The sequence below is a fragment of the Limulus polyphemus genome, unplaced genomic scaffold, assembly GCF_000517525.1.
Source record: "Limulus polyphemus unplaced genomic scaffold, Limulus_polyphemus-2.1.2 Scaffold4745, whole genome shotgun sequence".
Taxonomy (NCBI): domain Eukaryota; kingdom Metazoa; phylum Arthropoda; class Merostomata; order Xiphosura; family Limulidae; genus Limulus; species Limulus polyphemus.
Window position 1 is genome coordinate 33,029 of NW_013670355.1, and position 9,913 is coordinate 42,941.

At 34.1% G+C, this 9,913-nt stretch overlaps 1 protein-coding gene across 1 annotated transcript in view; it reads left to right on the forward strand.

Annotated features, from left to right (window-relative positions):
- Positions 1-5,940: 5,940 nt before the first annotated feature.
- Positions 5,941-9,913, forward strand: part of LOC106471629 (synaptophysin-like) — a 30,658-nt gene continuing 26,685 nt past the window's right edge. Inside the window, exon 1 of the mRNA XM_013932241.2 lies at positions 5,941-6,190. The gene's annotated coding sequence lies outside the window, so the exon portion shown is untranslated. The remainder of the gene's footprint in view (positions 6,191-9,913) is intronic.

Genomic DNA, 9,913 nt, shown 5'->3' on the forward strand with positions numbered 1-9,913 from the left:
CAAATACTTCTGCGGAAGGTTTATAATTTTACTCATCTTTATATTTCTTTGTACAATTACTATAGTCGTAAAACAAAATTAAGATATTTTAAATTGCTTGTTAACTTATGAATAAATATGGCATTTTTTTATTTTATTTTGATCGTTCATACAAAATTAATCAAGATTTTTTTATTGTTTGTTTTTGAATTTCGCGCAAAGCTACACGAAGGTTATCTGCGTTAGCTGTTCCTAATATAGCAGTGTAAGACTAGAGGGAAGGCAGCTAGTCATCACAACCACCGCCAACTATTGGGCTACTCTTTTAACAACGAATAGTGGGATGGACCGTCACATTATAACGCCCCCACGGCCGAAAGGGCGAGCATGTTTGGTGGGACGGGGATTCGAACCAGCGACCCTCAGAATGCGAGTCGAGCGCCCTAACCACCTGGCCATGCCGGGCCGATTTTTTTTATAATCAGTTATTGCTAAAAATATTAATGCCATTTAAAGCGTTCTTTTATATTTCACAATATGAAAATTACAGATCTATTATTTCAAAATATCGATATTAAATTGAGTTTTGAAATAAATAAATGGTAGATTATTTGAATGTTTAACGATTAGAAAAACAAACCACGAGTCCATTATTCACTGGTTATCTGAAATTTTTACACAAAACAAGAACTTGTAGTGGTAAAACGTCTTTGATAATAAGGGTAAGTTTTAATCTTTGAAACAAAACATTTTTTACAACAATCACTATTTGCTTGTTCTCCGGTGAGTCAACGGGAAGTTACGAACTCACAACGCAAAATACGAGCTTCAATTTCCCGAGATGAGCACAGCGAAGATAACCCATTGTGTAACTCTGCGAAAAAAAAAAGGGGGGAGGGACAAACAAGCTATTCATTTTTTTACACAAAATATAGGTGGAAAAATTTTGAAATTCTCAAGAGTGATTTTATCGTTTGACAATAATAAAAATATAGCCTAAAATAATGATGTGTTTAAAACTAGAAAATAAAAAATTGTCTATGTAGTATGTTTCCATGTGCATCTTGGAAGTGAAAGCGAAGTGAACGTTTATTGTACGAGAATTAATCTTTCTAATTCTGTTGATCATAAAAATCTTTTAACTAATGTCGCTAGCTTGGCGAGTAATTGACTAAAAAATAAAACTAGCTTTTATTAGTTCCGATTGGCGAACTGGTCTGAAAGACGACGTGAGTGAAGTGCCGGGCTAGCATGCCATGCTTTTGCCCCACGGGACGCCACGTGTTTAATCATCTCTCAGTCAAAGGCTGACGCTAACAAATAAGCTTGACAAGTGGATCAATATGAAAGGTGTAAAGGCGTTTCCTATGGGTATAAGCTCACAAACTGGCTTCATTTGTTCGAGTTTGGCAAACAAAGTTGAACACTTTGAAATTCAATGGAATCACGTGATTTCTCAGCCAAGATCGGCTTTCTGAAGTAATGGGCTATGAGCGGGAATCAAACCACGTTTTTGCTGAACAGACGAATATCTTCTTCTTCTTCTTCCTTCAGCTTGCTCTTTATAGAGACGTATGAAATTTTCCAAAATTACTTTCCGATGCTATTCAAAAAGGTTTGTAAGAAATAATAAGCTTTTTACTGGTGTAGGTTGACAAAGTATGTTAGACATGGCTTGATCACTCTAAACCTGTAAGGCTTAGCAGTTTATTTAAGCAAAGCTAACTGTATAACAGTGTTATATACATATAAGGGTTTCTAAAGCATGATCTCCTCTTGCGAGTAAACTGTGAAGTTATACACGTTGTAGTGGAAAACTGAACAGCTGAATCTCTGATAAAAGCTAGAATTTCAGGCTAAGCAACGTTTTCTTTGTCCAGAAATAACGGTGTCGACTGTTTTCGTTGCTTTTACATATACAAAAAATAGGAATATCTTCATATAAATCCACCCCCCGCAGTGGCTCAGCGGTAACTCTGAAAGTTTATAACGCTAGCAACTGGGTTTAGATACCCACGGTGGGTACATCATCGGTAGTCATTTGCGTAGCTTTGCGTTTAACAACAGAAATAAACTTTCGTAATGAATATTAAAACACAATTCATTTATCCATTTTGAAGTTTGTTTTATGATAATTTAAACTTTGTATTACTTAGAAAATGTGCTCAGTGTTTTGTTTGTTTGTTGTTAAGCACAAAACTACACAATAAGTTATCTGTGATTTGCCCTCCGCGGGTATTGAAACCTGATTTGTTAGCATTACAAACCATCAGACTTACCGCTGAGCCACCGAGGAGCACATTGATAGGTAAAAGTAATTATAGGACTGTATACATTATAAAATAAAAATAAATCATTTTGAAGATTGAAACTAATCTTACGACAGTAGAAAGCATTACAATTAACCGGGAGCTATGAATATGTATGTATATACTTACCTTCAAAAATCGACAAAATATTTTTTATAATTTCAAACAAAACCATAGCAGTAAATAGATGTGAACGCTATTGTTGTGGCTAAACACTATTGTTGTCGCTTAGAATAATTTGTTATAGTAGCAACAGCTCTAAAGACTTCATTGTGGGTTGTTGAAAATAAAGGAACACAATCTACACCTCGTGTTAAGCCTAAGTACAGACTTTTATCTCTGATGAAGCGAAACCGTGACTTAAGTCCAATAAACTGTTCTTTTGTTTAAAGCGATAGGTCAGGATTTTCTCTAAGCTATTTTCAGAATTTTCTTAATATAGATATATTTTTATTATGGCGGTCGCTAACCGTATTACTGTGTTTTATTGAAATTGCGTCTATTTCTGACTTATAATGAAACCAACTAGGAAAAAATAAATAAAACTTGGTACTGGTTTAGAACGTCATCTATGGAAGATTTAATGTGATAAATCAAGCAGTCAAATATCAAGCTATTGAATCTCATACTTAGCAAGTCTATCTACAAACAACTAGTGACCTCTACCGGTCTCTGCGGATACGAGAAACGAAATGATTCAAATTCGTAACGATCGGAGATAATTTCAAAGCCAGAAACATTCAACTATCAGAAGCAATTTACAGAAATTAAAACAAGACAAACTGGTCCTATTCTTTAATTTCTTTATTGGTTTAACGACAAAACAACTCCTCAAATAAACTCAGATTCTATAATATAAATTTCACACAGGTCTGATATAAATTTCACACAGAGTTAAGCGGTTATGTAATCGGTTGAGTCGAACATATTTCTTTATCATGCGAGTATTAAAAATATCAAATAGAAACCACGCCTGCTAAAACATATTTTAAAATCAGTGAAAAACTAAATAAACAAATTAAACTTTCAAAATAGTATAAACAATTAAAACTACACTAACATTCAGAACGAATGTTTCTGTCGTGTTTCAAAGTTTAGGAAATCAGGCACATCAGTTACCATTTAGGACACACTACATTAAATCAGTCCAAACTACTCGGTGCGTGCTGAGCAAACATCATTATATCAATTTGTATGGATAGTGGAACAGTTTTGGCGTGTAGGACTTGTGATGTCTTATCCATACATTTACTACAAAAGGGATTTTATAGATCATCCCGAGAGAAATTAGTGTCACGTGGATTCCTCACGCCCTCTGTGGATCATTAACAAACACTTCATCGAGTGAAGTGGGCAGGTGGCGTGCGAGCCACAGGGTGTCTTCCATACCATCTCTATCCCCCCCCCCCACACTTTTATGTGTATATCCATTTGCTTCAAACGGTCTTTATTTTTTTCTGTCCAATTTTCATTATCACATTTTGTCAACCTCTTTTTTTATTGCATCTTACAAATCTACATTTCTCTCTTTCATCCCGGAACCCTTTGTTTTACTCTTTTAATAAGTCTCTTATTATTTCCCTTTGCCTCACGCTATCCTTCTATCTCTCTGTTGTTGATTTATATTAATTTCTTACAGCTTATTTTTTAATCTACTTTCTTCTCAGCGTTTTGGTTTCATCATCCAATTCTATTTATAACAACCATTTCTATCTCTCTCAATTCCAAATGCATCCCATGACCACATATTACCATCTTTCAATTGATCTTTATTTGATTCACTATGATACAATATCTTGTTTCTTTATTCTCTCTCTAACTTGAAAACCTTATATTATTTATTTCTCTCCTTCTTGTCGCTAATATTAACTTTATTTTCCTCTCTCAACTTTTTATTTAATTTTGCTTCTTATACTTTTTTATTTACCTTCACTTTTTATATATTTTCAATATTTTTCCATTTTTGCCCATCTTATTAGCCGACACTTTGCTTTCTTTTGTTGTCAATATCTCTTCACTTGATTACTACTCTTCTTCTCAAAATACCATTCTTTTTCGCTCGTTTTTTTCTATGTGTTTATTTTTAATCCGTGTGTTTTATATCAGTTTTCATGACTGTTTTTGTATCTTAGATCCCGAAGTAGACAATGTGGAATAATAAAATAAGTTTGTGTGAATAACATACTGTTTTGGAAATGTACAGAAGACAAACATTGTTTGGAGAGTATATGGAGTATGGAAAAAGAACATGAAGATTACTGATAATTCTGACAGTAACAACTGTAATCAAGGGTTAAGTAGTCGTTATATCTTCAGAAATACTGAAGGCAAAAATGCTTGAACGAAACATAACCACAACTATAAATGACCACATGAAGTTGCATGCATAGATTCATGGTAAACTCTGTCTTTTGTTTTCTTATTGGTTTTTCAAGTGTAGATTTAAGTAAAACAAATTTTTGAAAACTGCTAGTTAGCCTGAGCTCGGTGGTCAAAATATTTTACTTAAGACGTTCTGAAAGGCTAAATAATAAACACAAAGTTAACTGAAGAAGGAGCCAGCCGTCAAATATGTACCCACCCATTCTTAATTTTTGCATTTTCAGTCTAGAAAAAACTTTCATTTGTTTTTGTGGACACATAAATGAGACACTGATTACATCACTCAGAGTCACTAAGGTTGTTTTCTTGTATAATGATTCTTGTTTTTTTCCTAACTACTACCAAAATAAAATCTAAGTTTTTTAAGTACCATGGAAATGTTCTTTTCACCTATGAACTTTAGGTTTACCTCAGAATACAGACTCTATCGTCATCTTTATTTATTTACCATTAAAAATTACTTTGTTTTGTTAAAACACACGTTTATAAACGGTCAGAGCATGAAAACTGTGTCTTTTCAACTGTCAAACCATCACAATCTTAATCAGAATATTTCACCTTCTCTGTTGTGCCAGATAGTAGGTCATGATATACAAGTTTTATTTAGAAATAAAACACGCCTAAGCGGTAATAATGCGACAGACAAAGTAAGATTTTTAAAATAAATAAAACTAAAACATAGAAAAGAGTAAAAGAGAAAACATTTCAGTTCTTGTACGTCTATTGAGTGTTTTATCACCAATATAAGTTTTATTCTTTTGAGTTTAACATTAAGCACGTAAATTGTTTTATATTAATTTTGGATTTTCTGCCTACTTAGTGTCGCCACCTAGTGAGTAGAAAGTGTACCATGAAATCAGTTTCAGGTTCTAAAATCATTAAAAACATAAGTTTTTTTATTCTTGACGTTTTCTTTCCAAAAAATAACACGTATTCATAGTTCGTATTTAATACGATTGTTAACACACAACTTACTTCTAAAACGTGATTAAAGTTTTAACGAACAAGAGAAGTTTTAGGACAAAGAGATTTTTCTACTGATGTGAATATTTTCGTTTTGTTGATATCGTAAAACTAGACTACTGTTTAGCAGAAACTCCCTAACTAATAACACATCCACCACTTGCGTTGTTGGAAAACAATATATAAAAATATTTTTTATAATACTTTTAATTTATTTTAAGCATATGCTGTGGCGCCCTCTTCCAGCGAATGATGAAATCAATTCTTATTAAGAGAGTTACTATTGGTTGCTTGTTTTTCATTGGATTTCTCTGAAAAGGTAGCAGTAGCAGCAGATCGATTGAAGAATGGGAAGGTGAGATGTGGGTAGGTTCGGAAAGAACTGCATGTCCGGAAAACAAAGAAAGTCTGTTCTTGAGGTGCTGCCAGTAACCTCCCTGGTCGCCTCAACGTAAATATTGCAATAAAACTTGCGTATACATTGTCTGAGCTCTAAGCGGGTTTGCTGGTCTTTCCAGAGTGCAGGAATTTAGGAACAAGGAAAGGCGGACGAAAAGGTGAGTTTACCATATTATTAGGTGCAATGCAGTACTGAGAAAGAGTTTAGTCATTTAAAAAAATTGATTTAGTTTGGATCTTCCTTGATTCTCACATGTTTCTCTTATTTTTAGTAATATATGTACAACTTTGGAACACCCTTCTTTCTCTCTGTGTGTATATTATTTCTCTTATTTTCCGATAAACCTATGTTTCTAATATGTTTCTTTATCAATACACGTTTGAAATATTTCTTTTTCACTCACATTTCTCTTTCGTGCTCTTTACTAACACTCTCTATCTCCACCAAAGGCTACAGTGGTAAATCTGAAGGCTTATAACACTAAAAATTGGGTTTCGATACCCGTGGTGGGCACAACACAGATAGCCCATTGTGTAGCTTTGTGCTTGACATCAGAGTCTCTCTATACATACATTTTCTGTCTTTCATTTCTGATAAGCCTATGTTTCTACTAAACTTTTTATAAACACAGGCAAGCATGAAATATTTATTTATAATTTTAACTCACATTTCATTTTCCTCTCAATTTTTTCGTTCTGTCCTGTTTTAGTTTTAGTTTATCCTGTATATTTGTCTATTTTGAAAATACTGTTGTGAACTTCACAAAGAAAAAGGTAAAATATCAGGGGTAAATTAAGTTAGCTAATTAATATTACGCTGGGTTTACATTGTACATGATATTGTGGTCTTTACGTATATTGGAAGACCCTAAGTATAAACACTAACATTTGTAGCGAAGGAACTGCTTAACTTTCTAAAAACTTTGAGTTTGTGTTCATGCACAAAATGAAAAATTGAGGAATGATGAAATCAGTGTATAATATATGAAGATTATGTAGCCAATCTAAGAATTAAAAAAAAGACCTATCATACCGCGGAAATAATAAAACAGTAAATATTCACCGTCAGTGATCCTTGAAAGAAAAAATTAGTTCGAAACTGAATTCATAAATTATCAAGAACTTAATGAGAACGGAAACTAACGTGTTAGATCTTCAGTGGGAAAAAAAAACAAAAAACAACAACAAATGAGTGGGTATTGAAAACTTAAGAAATAAAGCACGTGAACTTAAAATCAAAACTCACGCGCCTGAAAAACAAAGAAAATGGAGGTAATTATTTCTAAATATATATATATGGAAGGGCTGACTAATTGATTGTTTATAGTTAAGCACAAAGCTACACAGTAGGATACCCGTGCTATGCCTACTACAGGTATCGAAACCCAATTTTTAACGTTATTAACCCACAGACTTATCGCTGATCCACTGGGAGGCTACATTGTATTATGCTTTTTATTTGTAGTTAAGCACAAAGCTACACAATGGGATCTCTGTGCTGTGCCTACCACGGGTATCGAAACCCAATTTTTAACGTTATTAACCCACAGACTTATCGCTGATCCACGGGGAAGCTACATTGTGATATGCTTTTATTTGTAGTTAAGCACAAAGCTACACAATGGGCTCTCTGTGCCGTGCCTACCACGGGTATCGAAACCCAATTTTTAACGTTATTAACCCACAGACTTATCGCTGATCCACTGGGAGTCTACATTGTATTATGCTTTTTATTTGTAGTTAAGCATAAAGCTACACAATGGGCTCTCTGTGCCGTGCCTACTACGGGTATCGAAACCCAATTTTTAACGCTAGAAACCTTCAATGACTTAACACTGAGCCACTAGGGGGCTACACGGAAAGGTAAAGATAATCAACGGTTACGAAGGAAGAATCATTTGAAAGATCAATTGCTGACTCACATCTGACTAATTAAGATGTCGAATTCTCTGTAGTCCAAACTGTCCCTATCCAGATCTATAAAAATACAATAAGAAGACAAACGAACTCGATATATCATTAAACACTAAGAAATCATGTCGTAGAAATAATTTTCTCTATTTCTTTTTTATTGTATTCTACTTTCTTATCTTCTAATTATTTCGACTTCTTTCCCAATCCACGTGTTTTTCTTTTCTTTCGTCTCTCTCTTTTCATTTCAAAACTCCTCCCTCAATTATTTTCTCTTTTTTCTCTCTAAATCTATATATTTGCGATCTTTTTCTTTCAGCTTCAATGCTTTCATCCCTATGGTTAACGCATGACAATTTCTCAAGCTCCCTATCAGTAAAAATGTTTTTCCTGACGTAGCTTTTTCTGAAAGCTGCTTTTGTCATAAGCCTTATCTAAGCTCTTAAAGAAACTCGAGTGAACTATAATATCATCTTAATAGGCAACGAGACACTCGACTGGTTAGATGCTATTAATTGTGCATGTCTTCTAATGCACATCTCCGGCCATCTAACTACTGACCGCTACACATTCTTTCACATCAGTAAACTGTTAAATTAGTTTGAAAAACACTCATTGTAATTATTTTTATCTTAAACCTTAGATGAATTATTTGTCTTAAACACTTACTCTTTGGTTGCAAAGTTAAAAAAAACAAGAAATAAAGAATCTCTACTACTACGCTGTTACTTATGGTTGTAGGGTTGTTTCTTAACAAAACCACGTTGGGCTATCCGTTGTGTGCAGCGCGGGGAATCGAACCCAGGATTTTAGTGTTGTAAGTCCGTAGATTGACCGCTGTCTCATCGGTGGACGGGTTGTAAGAAAGCTATCTTATCGACTGAAAACCTGTTATTTTTGTATTTTTGTTTGTTTTACAATTGAAAGTGTAGTTTAATTTTCACTGAAGCAATCGATCAAGGCCTTACAGGAGTTTTCGAAAATAAAGGTTAGATTATGTTAAAGTAAAAAAGGCAAGATATCAATGTAAACTAATTAGCTTGTAATATATTATGCACCAAACTCCTATCGGGTATTACGTGCAGTAGATATCATATACAAAGTACTTTTTTCTGTTCACAGATTAGACGACGCAAAGCAAAAAAGTTGAAGCGTCTCAAAACAGTGTGCTACGTTTCATTCTTCTTTGGATGATATTGGAGATTTGTCGATATTGTAGTAGAAGCTTGTCCACGTAGCCTATTTCGAAACGGAAAATCATAAAAATATCTTTCAGACTCAAGAACGAATTATTGACAATTAACTCTGTGAACGAGGATATTATGAGACTTGAGTCACTAGAGGGCAAGGAGATCACATTAAATAAGGCGAAAAGGGTGAATTCTGGGAAACTAAGTGATTTGTGCACAGCAGGGGCGTCGAGAGCCAGCCTATGCCCCAGGGTCAGTAATATCTTTGCCCCCCCTTCATTATATTTATTAAATTTTGCTGATTTTTCATAAAAGAAATTTAGGTGACAAATTTCTTCATGAATCCACGAAAAAGCAGTAGCCATTTTAGCTCATTAATTAAGTAGTATGCATTTCTAGTGAGCTTTAGAATATCACATAGCCGGTCCTCTCAACAAACCCCTTGTCCCCTCCCTCTCGTCAGCCCTGGTGCACAGTATTTCAAGTTGAATGTAAATTCGATGACGAGGAACCCACTTTGAGACTAATAATGCTTGGAGACAGCTTGAATGGGTAATGAAGAAAAACTTTAATATAAGTTTAACATAACAGCAAATGTACAACGTTTCGACAAGGTTTTGGTAACTGATAATGACAAAACATTTTCGTAACGTTGTACATTTGCTGTTATGTTAAACTTATATTAAAGTTTTTCTTCATTACCCATTCAAGCTGTCTCCAAGCATTATTAGTCTCAAAGTGGGTTCCTCGTCATCGAATTTACATTCAACTTGAAATACT